This window comes from Artemia franciscana, chromosome 11 (genome assembly GCF_032884065.1).
Source record: "Artemia franciscana chromosome 11, ASM3288406v1, whole genome shotgun sequence".
Lineage (NCBI taxonomy): Eukaryota > Metazoa > Arthropoda > Branchiopoda > Anostraca > Artemiidae > Artemia > Artemia franciscana.
In genome coordinates, this window is record NC_088873.1 from 25,020,065 (window position 1) to 25,038,835 (window position 18,771).

The 18,771-nt window shown below is 34.7% G+C and overlaps 1 protein-coding gene across 1 annotated transcript in view; it reads left to right on the top strand.

Annotated features, from left to right (window-relative positions):
• Window positions 1–3,637: 3,637 nt before the first annotated feature.
• LOC136033005 (DNA polymerase subunit gamma-1-like) overlaps window positions 3,638–18,771 on the top strand; it is a 118,659-nt gene continuing 103,525 nt past the window's right edge. Inside the window, exon 1 of the mRNA XM_065713534.1 lies at window positions 3,638–3,730. The gene's annotated coding sequence lies outside the window, so the exon portion shown is untranslated. The remainder of the gene's footprint in view (window positions 3,731–18,771) is intronic.

An 18,771-nucleotide genomic window follows, 5' to 3' on the forward strand; every position in this document is an offset into this window, starting at 1 on the left:
AACCCCCCCCCCAATAGAGCGGATCCGTTCTAATTATGTAAATCACGTATGTAAGACTTCTGCTTATTTTTCCCACCAAATTTCATCCCGATCCCTCCAATCTAAGCGTTTTCCATGATTTTAGGTTCCCCCACGCCAAACTTCCCCCAATGTCACCAGATCTGGTTAGGATTTAAAATAAGAGCTTTGAGACACGATATCCTTCTAAATATCAAATTTCATTGAGATCCGATCACCCGTTTGTAAGTTAAAAATACCTCATTTTTTCTAATTTTTCAGAATTAACCCCTCCCCCAACTACCCCAAAGAGAGCGGATCCGTTCCGGTTATGTCAATCATGTATCTAGGACTTGTGCTTATTTTTCCCACCAAGTTTCATCCCGATCCCTCCACTCTAAGTGTTTTCCAAGTTTTAGGTTTCCCCCTCCCAACTCCCCCCCAATGTCACCAGATCGAGTCGGGATTCAAAATAAGAGCTCTGAGACACGATATCCTTCTAAATATCAAATTTTATTGAGATCTGATCACCCGTTCGTAAGTTAAAAATACCCCATTTTTTCTAATTTTTCAGAAATAAACCCCCCAACTACCCCAAAGAGAGCGGATCCGTTCCGTTTATGTCAATCATGTATCCAGAACTTGTTTTTATTTTTCCCACCAAGTTTCATCCCGATCCCTCCACTCTAAGTGTTTTCCAAGATTTTAGGTTCCCCCCTCCAACTCCCCCAATGTCATCAGATCTGGTCGGGATTTAAAATAAGAGCTCTGAGGCACAATATCATTCCAAACATCAAATTTCATTAAGATCCCATCACCCGCTCATAAGTTGAAAATACTTCATTTTTTCTATTTTTTCCGAATTAACTGGCCCCCCACTCCCCCCCCCCAGATGGTCAAATCTGGAAAACGATATCTGGTCCGGTCCCTGATACGCTTGCCAAATTTCATCGTCCTAGCTTACCTGGAAGTGCCTAAAGTAGCAAAACCGGGACCGACAGACAGACAGACAGACAGATCGACAGAATTTGCGATTGCTATATGTCACTTGGTTAATACCAAGTGCCATAATCAATAACAGATCAATATTATAATTTCTTTTAATTTAATATGATTTTTTTAAAATAAAAATTTCGTTCACTATTTCTTGAAGGAGCCTAGGGTACAGGACCGTCAAATCTCAACAGGAATAGAGTTCCAGGCACGCTATACAGCAACTATCAAACCAAAGTCCGAGCGCACTGCAGTGGTGGATGGCACCAGTACATCATCCTGGTTACTTGTTTCATAAGGACTGACATTTCTAACAAGCTCAAGTAGCCCGGGAAAACTTGATGGAAGGTCTCCACGGAAATATTTTAATGCAATCAAAGAGAGTTGTAGCGTATCAATATCTTTTATCTTCAGAAGTTCAACAGAAATATGGGTGGTAGACTGCAGGACTTTTGCTGATTTCTGTTGGAGATTATGTAAAGGTGAAGGTAAAGATGGAAATTTAGACATCACCACTGACGAGCAGTAACATAAATAAGGGTAAATAAGAGAGAATTATGATAGACGAAGGATAGAGAAAGGAAAGACTTGCTTCAACTTCTGAATAATTCCAAGGCCTCAATAAACCTTTAACCTCATCGACTCAATATGCCGCTTGAAAGATAGAATTTTATCTAGAGGTACCCAAAGGAATCGAATAAACCCGTCAGCTGGGCGGGATATGGATCCTCTGGATGTTTGAAGCTCTGTCACTGTAGGGCAGCTTTTGCTTATGCGGGAGAATATAAGAAGAAACAATATTATTACATTCAAAGCTAATAAATTTGTTTCAAACCCTTGATATATGTTTTCTGTCATCAATTGTAGCTTGATGATGATTCATCAGGTGCTGTAGCTCCCAGTGTGCTGTCATTGGCGAATGCAAAAAGCTCTTCATGCTGACCAGGCGTAGCCGAGGCTGCAACCTCAGCTTCTCCTTTTTGGCACAATTGAGAACAGAAATTAGATCGTGGGCTACTAAATAGTCGATAGAGGTCGTTGACATATGGGATGGCCAAAGAACTGAGCCTTGTGGCCCTCCGTATTCAACTGGAACATGATCATAAGAAGCTTCAACTGTAATTGATTGGCCGGTTAGGAATGAAGAAAACCAGGACAGAGCTTCTCCACGAACACCATGATGCGACAACTTACAAAGCAGGATCTCGTGTGTAAGGATGTCGAAAGCTTTCATCACATTAAGGAATATTGCCGCAGGGATAAGGTCAGAGTCTAGAGACCGTCGTATAAAATGAAAAAGCATATTAATTGCGTCTTCTGTTGAACACTTCTCCCGAAAGCCAAACTTGTGCTGATGAAAAACTTCTTCGCGTCCAAGAAACTCAGCAGACACTTTAGCACAGACTTTTCAAATATTATAATAAGTAAGTAATAGTATAGTAAGTAAGGAGTAAATAATTTAGTAAATAAAAAAAAGGAAAAACAACATAATAACTAAAAAATACACACACAGATACCGACATTGCAAAAAAGAGCAGTAAAATTGCATCCCCTCACTTTACAGAGGCGAAAATACTCCGTAGTTCATGTCAAACGCCAGAAGCACCATCACTAAAAACTATGGATGAAACCAAGGCGAGAGGATCGTGGCATGCATACCTGAACTTAATCCAGTTTGAGCTGGAAGTTTTTTTTTTTGTTTCTAGCCATAGTTTAGTACCCTGTTGAATCACTTTAGTTTGAGATACTTTCTCAACGGTTACTTTAGCATTTCAAAGCTTCTAAGCCGTACTCAAAAGTTCTTTCCGAAGTTTTGTAAGTTCAGATGGTATGTTATTACTGATGCTCTTTCCTGTGCCTTTTATGCTACCAACACAAGTCATGATACTATCTTTATGCCTGAGATTCAGAACAGAAAAAAAATAGGGTCCAAAGCGGGGCGAGAGTTCGAGCGGGTAAGGCACTTGGTCTTGCTTTTGTACATTGTCGTGAAGTTGATATCCTTCGACTTTGATATCTTTCGACATTCCTGATAAAAAGTTGTGGATTGTCTCTTCAATATTTTTATTATCCCTATTAGGAATTCTGTGGATCAGCAGAGTTTGCGTTTTACGTACAATTCCATACTCAAACACTGATCTTAAACCGCTTTAATTGCATTTGAAATCACCATTCTCTTGTTTCAAAGCTGAATTCTCTTTACGAAGATCCTTGAGCATTCACTTTAAGTCATCCATACGCTCGTCAAAATACTTCTTTGCGACAGACATCCTTAATTATGCACTAAAAATTCGCCTCCGTAAATCAAATTAGCAAAATGACACATAAAAGGGACTTACAGGCATGGGCCCCTTTCTTCATATAAAAATGTAAGGGGCCCCGTAAAAAACAGCACAAAGATTTGAAAAATCAGGATGCAGCTATTAAACTCTCACAGTCACAAGCGAGGTCTTGCCTTGATGAATGTTAGATCAATACTCAGTGAAGATCGAGAATGTTTTTTTTTTTTTGGTAAAAAAATACTCAACGAACAATACAAATACTCTGGGAGGACAACCGCCTCCCGTTTTCAGTTCAATAAGAGAAAGTCAGAACGAAGCACGTTCAAACTTTTTAAACGAAAATGAGAACGAAACAACTAAAAACAATAAAGTAACTATATATACGATGAGCAAAAAGTAATGCTACTCGCACAAAACTAAATAAATGACCGAATTGGTAAAAAAAATTCACTCGCTAGGTAAGTGAAAGCAATTAGCTACCTTGGGAAAAAGCTACATCACATATTGCCTTGTTTTACTCAGTGCTTTTTTATACTAGCTCTTTTGAATCTGAGGTATTGGGGGCACGTGCCATTTTGTCAACGAAAAGTTATATAGGATTTATATAGGGTAAAATTCTAGAGGAACTACTTTTTCTATCTTAGAAAGGGGTTACTTGAGGTAAAAGAAATTTTAAGTAATGATAAAATTCTAGTTAATTGACTTCTTGCTATCTCAGAAAGGGTTTAGGTTTGGAAAATGAAACTTTCAGGGATGGGTCCTAGGAAGGTATTTTAAAGTACCCACCTCCACTCCTTCTCCCTCCAGAGGGTCCTGAGATTTGCCTACATGACAGGTCTATACCTATTGAAATTTTGACAAAACAACATTCTACCTTAATTTTAAGTTACTAGTTGCTTTTTTTCTGCCTTTAGTTCTGAAAATGCAATTCCTGTTATTTGAGTAGAATTTTGAACCATATCAACATTTTTTTCAAAATTTAGGAAATGTATTTGCATATCTTTTAAACCTTATAAAATGGAGTTGAGCAAAGTTATGAAGCTGAAAACAATTTTGTTGTACTTGAATTAAGCAGAAGATCTATTTTGCAAGGTTTCACTTTTATAACACACATATTTTTAAAGGTCATCAAAGGTCAGGGCCCTCTAGAGGGAGAAGGAGTGGAGGTAGTTAATTCAAAATACCTTCCTGGGACATACTTTAGTCTGTAGATTCATCCCCAAAAGTTTCATTTTCCTAACCTAAACCCTTTCTGAGATAGCAAGAAGTCAATTAACTAGAATTTTACCTTAAGTAATGAATCCAGGGCCAAAAACATATTCTAGGAAAGTATTGTCAAGATTCTATGTTAATCCTCTTCTGATTTTGGCATAGATGCACAAACAGTCCACTACATAAAGAGCACTAAGTGCTCTTAGAGTACTGCATAAAGTCCACCGCATAAAGAGCACTTCTACAGACTTTTTGCTTCAGTGGTTATTCTTAAAGAATTGGGACAAAACTTAAGATTTAGTGTAAAGAGCAAGGTATTAACAAGGGTACAAACCCCCATGTACACATAATAAAAATATAAGAATATAAAAGTTTGTTATGTAAGTTAATTCTTAAGTTACGCATATTTGAGAATCCCTGTTGACATGATCCATCTTGATTTTTCAAAAGCATTTGACAAAGTTTGTCATAGGAGAATTGAGCTTAAGCTACAATCTATTGGTTTAAAGGAAAACAATTCTTAAATAGATTCTGGATTTCTTGAGGAATCATGTTTAGCATGTAAGACTGTTTAATGCAGATGGCAATCCTATTCTCTCCTCCTCTCAAAATGTTATCAGTGGGGTTCTACAGGGTAGTGTTTTTGGTCCCACCATGTTCAATATTTTCATAAACGATGCTCCTCTAGCACTTAAAAAGCAGGATGACACTATATGCTGATGATTCCAAGGTAATTGGTCCAGCTAGCACTCTTGAGGATACTTCCCAACTTCAGAAAGACCTTGATCTCCTTAACATGTGGGCAAAATCCTGGCTACTCATTTTCAATGTGTCAAAATGTCATGTTTTACACTTTGGGCACAAGAATATCAGCACAACTTATTCTCTTTACAGTCAATCCCTTTATCCAGTGTTGGAAGAATGTGACCTAGGAGTAATTGTTGACAATCACCTTAAATTTAGCACTCATGCAAAGAAGGCAGCAGAATCAGCTAGCTCATCACTAGGGCTCATAAAAAAAACAATATCCCCCTGTTCTCCTAAAATTCCGAGCCTTTTGTATAAAGGACTTGTTTGGCCAAGGCTTGAGACAGGCATGGTCCTTGCATCCCCCTTTTTCAAAAAAGATGTTAAAATTCTAGAAGATGTAAATCTGGTTAATAAACTTATTAATTCAAAGGCACTTCCTGATCTTCTTCCTCTGGTGTCTCAGGACTCCTGTACAAGGGGACATAACTTGCAGTTATTCAGGCATTTCTCCTCAAAGTGGCAACACACCCATTTTCTTACCAACCGTGTTGCCAACCTCTAGAACAAATTACTGCCAGTTACCATTGCTGCCCAAACCACAGACAGCTTTAAGAACCATCTTGACAACAAATGGTCAGCAAAAGAATGGAAGTATAAATGGAAAGCACTCAAATCAGCAACATCAAACCACTAGTCAAGTGTATGTATTCAACTATGTGTCATGTATTATCAACTCTGGAGTTTCTACAAGGAAAAATCCTTAGATTGTTCCAAGCTGCAATTTAAGGTAATCTGCAATTATATATCCAGAATTGCATCCTGAATCTAAGTATAACATCATTTGCATCACAGATGAACTTTACCCCCACCAATAAATATATCCAAATCAGGGTATAGAATATACTTGCTCAACATAGTGATGGGGGAAAAGTTCATTTGTGATGCAAATGAAGGTTATATTTAGTTTCAGAATGCAATTCTGGGTATATATATTTGCAAATTAAGGGGTGGAGTATATGCTCTATTAATATATAGGCTCTAAGAAATTCATGAATTTCTTAGAAAAACAAGGAAAGAAGTGAAGATAAAGGTTCTTCTACTGCAACATATATTAAGTAGGATTATTGTGCATTTTACAAAGTAAGAATTGTGCTCTTAACATGTTTCCTTATATGATGGACTGCTTACACATCTGTACCTTGATTTCTAAATCTTAAAAGATTGCTTATTTGACAGATTTATATCTTTTAGAATTTTGACAAAACCACATTTTGCCTCAATTTTCATTTTTTTTTCTGTGTTTTTTGTTCTAAAAATGTAATTTTTGTTATTTCAATAACATTTTAAGCCATATCAATTGTTTTTTTTCTAAATATTTATTTATAAATACTTTTTCCTAAGTATTTGCAAATTTTTAAAACCTCATAAACTGGGACTGAGCAAAACTGTGAAGCTGAAAGCACTTTTCTTGTGCTTTATTTGAGGAGATTCATTTTGCAAGGTTTCACATTTATAACACAAAGATTTCAAAAGGTAATTGGTAAGTGTCCTCTAAAGGGAGAAGAACTGAAGGTAGCTACTTTAAAATACCTTCCCAGGACATAGTATAGAGGTAAATTTGCAATTGTGTATATAACTTTGCTATCATGAACATTGTATGCCTTTTTTTATGCTCTTTAATAATTCAATAATCACTTTTGGGGGCTAATTGCATCTTGAGCCCTTAGTGGAACCCAAAAGGTATTTGGTTTTTGTAACCACATGGAGTGAAAAGGAGTTAAAAACATATCACTAGATCATAAATAAGTTGTTCAAGAGCAGTATATTCCAAAAATACTTATTTATAACAGTTCAAACCTCGTTTATTAGATCACTCAAATATAAATTGTTATCCTATCATTTCAATTTAAGTGTACATTTTTTGAATACTGTTGACTAAAATTAACACTAAAACTTATGATTTTAAACTTTGCTGTCAACAATCCATGGTATATTCCAATTCAGGGTATATCTTTGCACATCAGATGGGGGGGAAGGTAAAGTTCATGGTAAAGTTGCATGGGTTATATAACTTAGCTAGGATGAAAGTAAAAATATAATTGGATTCTTTTTTATGCTCTTTCATATTTCATATAAAATACCTTGGGGCCCCTTTAACGGCTCAAGATGCAATTAGCATCAGAAGCAATTACTGAATTATGAAAGACCATAAAAAAAGACATCAAATGACATTTTCACTTTCATTGTAGCTAAATTATATAGCCAACTGCAAATTTACCACTATAGATTCATCCCTGAAAGTTTTATTTTGCTAAACTAATCCCTTTCTAAGATAGCAAAAACAAGAATGTCTAGTATTTTACCATATACACCCATGAGACTTTGCACTACTGTTTAGGTAAATATGTACAAATTTTCCATAAAATTGAGCAATATGGCTTTATGAATAATATAAGTGATTGTCTTAAGTATTAACATCTTTCCAAATACAATGGCTGTTATCATGACAAATTGCAATCCAGCCCTCCTCCCTCTTAGTTAGTTGGCCAGATATAGCCCTAGGCAACACAAAAACTTCTAAAGAAAACACTGTAATAAATAATTGCTTTGCCAATCATGCAACAAGAACCACAATCTGGGAAAATTCTATGTGGGGGGGGGGGGCTTTTTGCTTCCTTGGAAAATAGGTTGGATTAGGAGAATAGAGTTTTCAGGACTGATTTCAGAGCCTAAATTATGCATTGATTAAGTGTTCCCAAGCTGTTACCTTTATAATCCTTCCCATTTTACTTTGGCTTAGAATTGTGCATGCAAGATAGGCTACTTATTATGAGAATTTAGACAAATATAACACAATTTTACATTTATGAAGAAAAATGCTTTTCTATTAAATGGTTTTGATTATTATTAGTGATGACAAAAGTGAAATTGAATAGTCTTATACAACTAATCCAATCACGTTAAACTGAAACTTTGTCTATAAAATAGCTTTAACTCAATGTACACTGTAGTATTCATGGTATAACATTAGTGATCAGTTTAAAACAAATCGTTTGAATTCAGGGAAAAAAAAAAGCATGAATGGGTTAACGTTGTTATACCCAATGGGTTGTATGATGAAGAGGGTGTAAATCATTTCTTAACTGATTATTTTAATTCACCCTTAGATCAATGCTCAATTAGTATATCATCCAATCTAGCAACAATGAAATTTGTTACTATTTTGAAAGACATTTATAAATTTCGGTTTAATAGTGGTTTATGTTTTATTTACAAGAAATTATTACAGAAATTATTACAAGAAATGATGATAAAATACATATTCACTGCTTACTAGCGGATAGTTCAATCATGAATGGGAATACAACCTCTGATTTGATTGGGAGTTTTCTTCCAAAAACAGAGCCTGGAATGCTACTCTGTGAGATTCCTATAGAAAGGTAACATCTTCCTATCAATCAAAAATAATACATCAATGCGCCAAAAATGACCATACCTGATCAATTAGGTAGGTTAATTGATCTGAATGGAGAGAATATTGAATATGATTTGGATTTGAAAAAAAATTAATGAAACTATTTAATAGAATTTATTTATAATAAATGTTGATTGGTAAAAACAATTATTGTTTACAAGACGGTGTGGTAGTGATATTGGTAGTTTCTTTAAAAAAAAACGTCAATTTTCAGTTATTCAAGACGTCCATAAAAATATAAAAGATGATTTCTAAGTCTTAGATAATTGCTTACTCAAAATGTCTATACCTATACTATTGAAATTTTGACCAAACAAGATTTACCTTAACTTTTAATTATCAGTTTCTTTTACTCTGGCTTTAGCTCTTAAAATGCAATTCCTTTTATTTGAGTAGCATTTTAAGCCATATCAATATTTTTTTTTCAAAATTTAGGAAATGTCTGCATATCTTTAAAACCTTATAAAGTGGATTGAGGAAAGCTGTGAAACAGCTTCTTTGTACTCCATGTAAGCAGACCTTCCCAGAACGTACTTTAGCCTTTAGACCCATCCCTGAAAGTTTTTTTTCAATCTCACCCCCTGGTGCTCTTTTACACATTGTATAAATTGTGAAGAAATGCCTGCCCCCTTGCTAAAAGTCTTAGAAGTATCTTATATCAAAATACACCTGATACAGTTTAATCTTTTAGAGATGACACAGAATAGCATTAAAGCTGAGTATTTGCTTTGCAAGAAATGTGTCCCTTCTGTTGTAAAGCATTTTGGATAGACACTAATCTAACCATGAGTGTATTGCTGTTGCAAATGGTTTTGCTTAAAATGGTCTGGAAAACAAATAGCAAATGTAAATTTGCTTTTTTATCATTATTTAAGACTAGAATATCACAAAGCTATGCAATCACATTGCTTGTTGTATCTTAAGTAAATACAATCCCTGATGGAGTTTTGTTGATACCTGTCTTAAAATTGTCTTAACCTAAAAAATGTCTTAACCTAACCTTTAGGGACAGTAGAGAAAATGGCAACAACCATGAATTGAGTTTTTTTCAATATTTCTTTTTTCAAATAATAGTTCTCTGGTCACATTTGTGTTCCTTGCTAAGTTGTTGGCACTCTGGTTTGGGAATCCTTTGTCCAAGGGGTACAGGTTTAATTCCTGGCATTGCTAGTGTATTTGGTTTTTACCAGCTAAGTATTCACCATGCTAGTTTGCATCTTAAGTAAAGCAATCCCTGCTGGAGCTTTGTTGACACCTGCCTTACAATAACTTGTCTAAGTAAAATACAATGTGTATTGAATATTAGTGAAAATGGCTGTAAATCCATCTTGGTTTTTTTTTTCAATATTTTTTTTTTTTTTTTAATAGTTGTTCTACTCTGGTCGTAATAATGTTCTTGGCTAAGTGGAAAGCACTCTTAGTAAGAAATCCTTTGTCCATGGGATACAGGTTTGATTCCTAGTATTGCCTGTTTATTTGTTTTAAATGGGGGTCAGTAATGTTAGACAGATGTAAACCAGCTCTAAATAGGCAAATGGAGAAATATGCAAAAGGTAAGCAGGGAGGGTGTACAAAAGCACAAGATTTCTGGCCCCCAGCCCTTAATTGTAATTATTGGCCAAAGGGTCACAAAGTGGAAATTAGCACTGCCAGTTTAGACCTTGATGTGTCAGTGCTGCCATACTTACTTACTTGCATATTGGTGTTGAGTTTGCCCACATTTTATCTTCATTACTATCTAAAATCATTTAGACATTCAGCAAACTGTCTCAAAGCACAATTAGTATTGAATAGTTTTTGGGCCTTACTGACTTTCCCTTTATAGCAAAGGTTTATTGTTGTGTATAATGTAGATATTCTAAAGTAATCAATCATTAAGAAGTCCCTTTTAGTTTTATCAAGTTTTTGAGTAATAAACCTTTTTAATTACCTTAAAATATTTATTCAGGTCCTTTACTATTGGCTGCCCTTTATATTACAATAATGATTGAAACATATTGTGGTAACTAAAAATTTGGATAATTCAACCTATTTTACCATCTTAAGGTTGTTTACAAAGGTGTATGAAATATGTAAGTACTGACTTAGCTACAGAAAACTTCTAGATATAATAAAATGTAAGCAAGATGGCTCTTACCATATCTATGGAAGCACTAATGAGAGAGTGGGTCATTTGATGCATTTGTAGGATTGAGTGAGATGAGAAATGAAGTGTAGGTTTGATGAGAGATGGCTGGTGAATGTGATGAGGGATGAATGTCTTACAAGATTTTAAAATTTTGGACAATTTCTCATGTTGACAGTAGAGTGCAGAAGTAAAATTTTGTAATTTTTTTTCTTTGTTTCTGTTATGTTAGACAATGTTGAATATTCTAAAGTGAAGTTTCTTTTTTGTTTGGAATTGTGATGGCCCTAGGGCTTTAGTGCAATACAAATTACTAATGTTTATTCACTTTCTTTAAACAAACACAAGGTCTATGTCTCCTAGCTTTAACAAAGTCAAATGTAATTTTAAGACCAGGGATTTCAAAGTAGGTCAAATGGTAAAAATGAGCAATTTATGAAACATCTAGATTAAAAAAAGTCTTTTAGACAATAAAGAAGACAATTGAATAAAGAAAAGTACCTTATATCATAATTGTTGTGCACCCTTAAGATAGAAATGAACAAAGCTTCAATTAAGATTCTGTTTTGTTTAAACAGACAGAAGGGACAAACCTCCAAGCTTTGACAAATACAATCTCACTTTGTGGCTCCTATCTTTTCAAAGGGGACTTTCTTTGGATTTTTTCTATCCAACTAAAACTGAAAAGGACAGCATGATATACAAGTGACCTTCCAATTACCCTACATAGCAAGATAAAATCGTTAAGTTAGGCTATGCTTTATCTCAATCCCCCTCCCAATGTGCAGAACTATGGCTCAAATTTCATATTTTCAATGCATTTAACCTCCTGTCACCTGTTTTTCTAGTTATTGTTTGTCACATTTGTTTAATTTACAGCTACATGGGATGAAGTTAGAGAGACAGATTGACAAAACAAATGGAAAATAGAAAATTTCATCAATACATTTTTATATTGGGAGGATTGAGGGGTAAAGTAGAGCAAAGTTGAATATAAAATGTGTTACCAGCTATTATTCTAAAAATTATGAAGCATGAATTTTTTTTTATTATGTTTCTTTCTCTTCAGGTCCTTCTCTAGGGCTTTACCAAATCAAACATTCTATGCCCAGAAAAATTAGCAACAAGGTATAGTCTATATACAAAGGCTTATGTTATTTAACTATGAATATGGAATTTATATGGCAATCAGGAACTGGATACAGGCTAAAGCAAGTAAAAAAGAAAGAAAAAACTTCCCTAGTTAGCTCAGCAGACTTTTAATAGATTACTCTTCAGATAATTGTCTATGATACATAATTTAAATATTTACCCCTGTACAGTAGGGCGTTAAAACAATCTATCACAAAGTAAGATACAGTATATTTAGATATGATGCTGATTTACAAATTCCAGGATTCTTTGTTGTAGTTTTCATAATTTTGTTGATAAAGTTTTATATATTCATCATATTTTATTTTATGTCATTAACATTAGCCAAACTAAACTTCTCAATAGAACTTGAATGTGGTGGCTATAATGCACAAGTACTGCAAAAATCTTACAACACATTATGTGTTATGGTAACTGTTCAGTGAGAAAAAAACTATTTTCTAGTTTAGCTTAATTTGTTATATTTTTGTGCTTATCAGAAATATTTTGTTAATTTTAGGCAGCTGTCCCCCCTCAAAAAATTCTTAAACATTTGCTGGTTTATACTTAACTAGTATTCTACTGAAAACAAAAATTAATATATATTTTGTATTGAAGAAATATAACGCCCTTTGGATTTTTTTTTTATTAAGATTAAGCAGTTTGCTATTTTCTTTTGTTAGGCTAAGCCTGTAATAGTGCTTTATTGTGAAGAGTCAAAATTTGTAGGGTTTGCAAAGGCTAGCCTGAACAATATGTTATTACAAATTATTAGGTTAAACTTCTGTTTGGTAAAATTCTAGTTTAGATAAATTTGTATTATCTTGAAAAAGGTTTAGGTTAGGAAAATGAAACTTTTAGGGATGGGTCTAGAGACTAAACTATATCATGGGAAAGTATTTTGGAGCATCTAACTCTACTCTTTCTCTCTCTTAAAAATGTTTGCCTTAAATTACCTCAAATCACATTGTCTAATGAAATAAGGATTAAATCCTGTAGAATTGCTGGTTAGTGATGATGACATTTGGAAATCTCAATATTTGGTCCACACCCTTAAAAATGCTTGTGAAACCCTTGTGTTATAAAAGTGAAACCCTTGCAAAATAAATCTTCTACTTAAATGACAAGAAAAAAGCTTTTTTAGTGTCATAACTTTGCTCAATTTCAATTTAATAGTTACAGACCAGTCCAGTATGCAAAATTCCCAGATTTAAAAACAGAAGAGGGTTATCACATAAGCTTAGCAATAGCTTCTCAGAGTATGTTTTTAGCTATGGATTAATCACTGAAAGTTTCATTCACCTAACATAACCCCATTCAAAGATAGCAAAAAGTAGCTAAACTGGAATTTGACTGGAAATTTAATCTATAGCCTGGTAGGCTAGTAGAATTCCAAATCAAAACAAAAAGAAGTCAAACTAGAATTTTATCCTCTGTTTAGGGTAGCTCAACAAAGCTAAAGTCTTATCATTTAGGACTTTCTTATTAGATAATTTTGCTTTTACAGTATGAATACAACATTTTCCAATATATTACCTGAACAATTTAACCAAAGATTCCACTAATTCAGACCCTTCCTATCTTTTCAAATATACCAGAGAGTATGCTAGATCATTTTTCAATTCTCTCTGACCTCAAACTAATGTGAAATATGTCCAATCCGGAGGAAATTAAGCCAGTGCTAAATCATTTAATTATAATAGAATGACACTCTTAACAGTTCCAGTTCCAAAAATTGTAGGGAGGTATATGGGGTGTGTTCCAGCGACTTACTATAGTAACTGAATGGTAACTATTTCCGTTCCTAGCGGGAAAATGGTTACTGCCCAACCCGCTGGGAACGAGAATAGTTACTGCCGGCAGTAACCGCAGTAAGTGATTTTCTTACCGTGCTCAAAAGAATGGTTAGCGCAGTAAGTACATAATTCACCTTCTTCAACAAAAATCTCATTCAACAAAAAATAAATATGGACAAGAATGAAGTAATGGAATATCAAGTTATTTGCTTGGAAGAAGGTGGGACAGTGATTTTGCAAAAGAAAGAGGGATCTGAGCCAGGTTAGTAAATCACCATATTTTGGGATCAACATTAAAGGACACCCTGAGTAGTAGGCTATATTAGCAAGTAGGTTAAATCAATGAAAAACTTATTATTTAAAGATTTCCATGTTTTCTGGCATACCCAGGCATAATTGTTACCTTAAATTGCCATTTGGAATCATTATAAGGATTGACTTCTTCCAGGTAACATTGTGAGGCTCCATTAAATTGCCACATGGGAGCATTCTAAGCATTGACTCCTTTTAGGCTCTGTAAACAGGCCTTGGTGAAGTTTTACAGATAAGTTGAGGATTTATGGGCTGCCAAATCATTATTCTAAGACTGTCTTTAATCCTATTGAAGAAGTAGGCTAGGGTAGACTATTCAGAGTCTATTCCAAAGGATGGTAATTTTATCCAGTAAAATTCTAATTGATTGACTTCTTGCTATCACTGAAAAGGGTTAGGTTAGGAAAATGAAACTTTCAGGGATGGGTCTACAGGCTAAAGTATGTCCTGGGAAGGTATTTCAAAGTACACATCTCTACTCATTCTTGCTCTAGAGGGCCCTGACCTTCAAAAATAGGCTATGTGTGTTATAAAAGTGAAACCTTACAAAATAGATCTTCAGCTGAAATAAAGTACTACAAAATTGTTCTCAGCTTCACAACTTTGCTCAATCCCAATTTATAAGGTTTTAAAGATATGCAAATACATTTCCTAAATTTTGAAATAAAATGTTGATATGGCTCAGAATTCTACTCAAATACCTGGAATTGAATTTTCAGAACTAAAGGGAGAGAAAAAGCAAATGGTACCTGAAAATTCAGGTAAAATGTTGTTTGTCAAAATTTTGATAGGTATAGACCTGTCATGGAGTCAAATTTCAGGGCTCTCTAGAGGGAGAAGAAGTGGAGGTGGGTACTTTAAAATACCTTCCCAGGATATACTTTAGCCTGTAGACCCATCCCTGAAAGTTTCATTTTCCTAACCTAACTTCTTTCTGAGATAGCAAGAAGTAACTCAACTAGAATTTTACTTTTTATCTGTCTGGTAAAAAACATCCTTCAAATTTTAGATATGCTCTAATTCTACAGGAGCAAAAAAAATGATTTTTAAAATTGCTATTATAAGGTAAGATATTAGCTAAAATGGCTGTATAAAGCAAACTAGCCTACCCAGGGAGCCAAAAAACTTGAATTTGCTTAACTGCTTCTTCAACAGTTGCAAAAGATCTGACAATGAGTAAAGTATGGAATTTAAGTCAGAAATGCCTTTTATGCTTTTTCTATTCTCACTAGAATAAAACACAAATCCCATCTTGACTTGCACAAAAACTCAAGATAAGTTGTAGTAATTGGTCCTTTAGCCTGATATAGCTGCTATTTGCTGCTATGAGTGCATAGTTTATAATGGGAGCTTAAAATTGTCTTGGCAAGCTGCATGGTTGAGTATACAACCCTCTAGGCAATACTCTCTTTCTTTATATGCATATTATTGTTTAAGAATGATCAAGCTTCACATTAATCTCCTTTCATGACCTATAGTTGAAATTTGCTAGGGGAGTGTTTATTCCACTAAAAACTCACCACCTATTTTTGAACTTCAATTATAGAGCCCTGTTTTTTACCCCCCCCCCCCCCTTTTAGCCTGTATCCACTTTCTGATAGCCATTTAAATTTCATTTTGTCTGTTGCTCATTTCTTGTCAATATTACTGAGGGGTCACAAATAAGCACTAGAGTCCTCATTGATAAATAATATGTGCTTGTATATATATATAGCTTGTTGCTACTTATTTTTCTCTGGGAATACAATGTTTGATGTGGCATAAACCAAAGGAAGGACCTATAGGCCTAGAGAAAAATATGTTAAGAAACCGATTTTTTATAATTGCACAATAATTATAGCTTACACAATTTTACATGCAGTCCTGCTCTACTCTACCCCCAACCCTCCTAATATAGAAATATATAGCTGAAGTTATATGTTACCCATTGATTCTGCCAATCTATCCCTCAACCTTTAACTCCCTTTTAATTGAAGCAACTGTGACAAAGCAAGAATGGGGGAAAAGGTAACAGGTGACAGAAGACATTGGAACTACATAATTTTGGCTATATATTTGCACATTAGGAAGGTTGGAGGTAAATTACAGTATAGAGATGCATGCTTTTCCCTTTGGTATGTAGGCTAAGTAGAAGGTCACTTGTACCTGATGCTGTCCCTGCTGTTTTTAATTGGATTGGAAACATCCAAAGAATGTTTCCTTTGAAAAGGAAAGGTGAGATTGCCCAAAAGTGAGATTGAATTTGTCAAAGCTTGGAGGTTTGCCCCTTCAGTCTGTTTAAAGGAAAATGGATTCATAATTGAAGCTTTGTTCATTTCAATCTTAAGGGTGATCTATATTTGTGACAATTCATTAAATGGTTGTAAAGGGAGACTTTTGTTTATTCATTAGTCTTCTTTGTTTTCTAACAGTTTTTGTTTAATCTTTAAATTGATATTCATTTCTTACAAATTTTTATTGATACCAGTGGTCCATTTGCAAGTTTTCACCTACTTTGTAATCCCTGGTCTCACAATTACATTTAAATTTACTGAAGCTAGGAAACATAGAACTCCTATCTATTTAAAGAAAATCAATGGATGTAAGTAGGTTTTATTGTATTTAAGCCCTAGGGCCATGGCAATTAAAAACAAAATAAAGGAGATTAACTTTAGAATACTTGACATTCAATAAGCATAATAGTCACAAAGAAAAACAAAAGACAAAATTATACTTCTGTGTTCAGTTGCCAACCTGAGCAACTGTCATAAATTTTTAAATCTTGCAGAACATTCACCCCCATTACATTCACAAGCTATCTCTCATGATCCACACTCTTGTCCATACATCCACATTTCAGGGAAATGGAAGGACCATCATACTGGTATTCTTCATTTCTACTTATATTTAATGGGTTTGAAAGAAAGTTTCTATGGCTAAGTCAGTAGGCCAGTAAAGAACCTGGTGGTCCTTTGGCCAGGTAGTGCAATAGGAAGCTAGGGACCAGACAGCCTATGCTCTTGCATGTCCTTCCTCCTTACTGTCCCTAGATTTCCATCTGTACTCATTTAAAGTTGGGCCAATTCTAGCTGAGGTTAGTCATATCACAAACCCCTATCCAAAACCAAATAAACTGGCAATGCCAGGAATTAAACCTGTACCCCTTGGACAAAGGATTCCAACCCAGAGCGCCTACCACTTAGCAAGGAACACAAATTTGACCAGAGAACAATAATTATTTGAAAAAAGAATAGAATATTGAAAAAAAAAACTTGCTATAGTTGTCCCACTACTATCCTGTAAATGCTATAGGCCCATTTTATTTAGACAAATCAATTTAAGACAGGTATCAACAAAACTCCATCAGGGATTGTATTTGCTTAAGATACAATCAAGCTATGTGAATGCTTAGCTTTGTCATATTCTAGTCTTGAAATAATAAAAAAAGAGAAAATTTAAATGTTCTATTTATTTTTCACCAGCTCATTTGAGCAAAATCATTTGTGACAGCCAAATGCCCATGGTTGACTTAGAACCTCTCTAAATGCTCTGAAACAGAAGGAATTAAAAAATTATACTAATCAGTATTAAACTGTCCCTTAAATTTAAACACGTGTATTTAATTTGAAAATAACGCTACTGCTAGTCAGCTTACTGTGCCGTTCCCACTGGCTCTACTGCAGTTAAAAATGGGCAGTTACCGCGCAGTAACTGCGGCTACTGAAAAACCATCAGCTGGAACACACCCATGGACTAACAACAAGTCCTTTCACCTCTTTGACTTCTTCTTCAGAAAAACTAGCTAATGGAAGCGCTATTCTCCTCCAGTCTGCAAACAATGGATATATACGATTATGAACAATAATACACTGTTATTGATTGTGGGAAGTGCGAGCACCTGAGCTACCTGTCCCCAGCAGTTTAAGGCACTAGGCCGGCCGGTACCAATACAGCTCTTCCTACTCATTCCCGCTCTCTTCTGCACAATCAAAAACTATGGATAAATCGCCTCCCATTAAAAATTGACTTCTTCAAGCTTTAATCCTTATTAAACAATATTTCTCTTCTTTAAGGTATCAATTGCTGCCTTAAATATCTTACGATCAATTTCCCATGGCAGGTTAGAATCCAGGATAGCTGTATAAGTATTTGGAATCTTAGCCAAGGAGCAGAAACGCTTAAGAGCAACAGTCTCCTCACTCTGAGCCTGGCAATCAAATAAAATATGCTGGATTGTTTCCTCTGTTGAAAAGCAGATTCGGCATAAAGGGGAATGATGTAGCTTCCAATTAAATAACAAGCTATTTAGAAGTAGGGCACCTGATTTCAGCCGGTAATATAGCACTGTATTTAATCTTGTATGAAATGGAGATAACATTAATGTACTGTGATTAACTTTGGATCTTTGCCTGATAATATCTCGTGAATTGAGGTCAGAGGAAGGACTAGGAGATAACATGGAAGCCTTTGCTGCTAGAGAATCAGCCATATCATTATATTTTATACCTTTATGACTAGGAACATGTTGAAAATAAACTTCATTTTCCTTGATCCTTAGATTAAGAAGCTGTCTTCTAATATTATATAAATCTTTGTCATTAGCAATTCTATTAATATTTTGGATCAGTAGTAATGCTGATTTAGAGTCGGAGAGACAGAGTATATTTTCAGATTCAATGTTATAATTTATGAGAGCATCCAAGGCCAGGCGGATGGCAC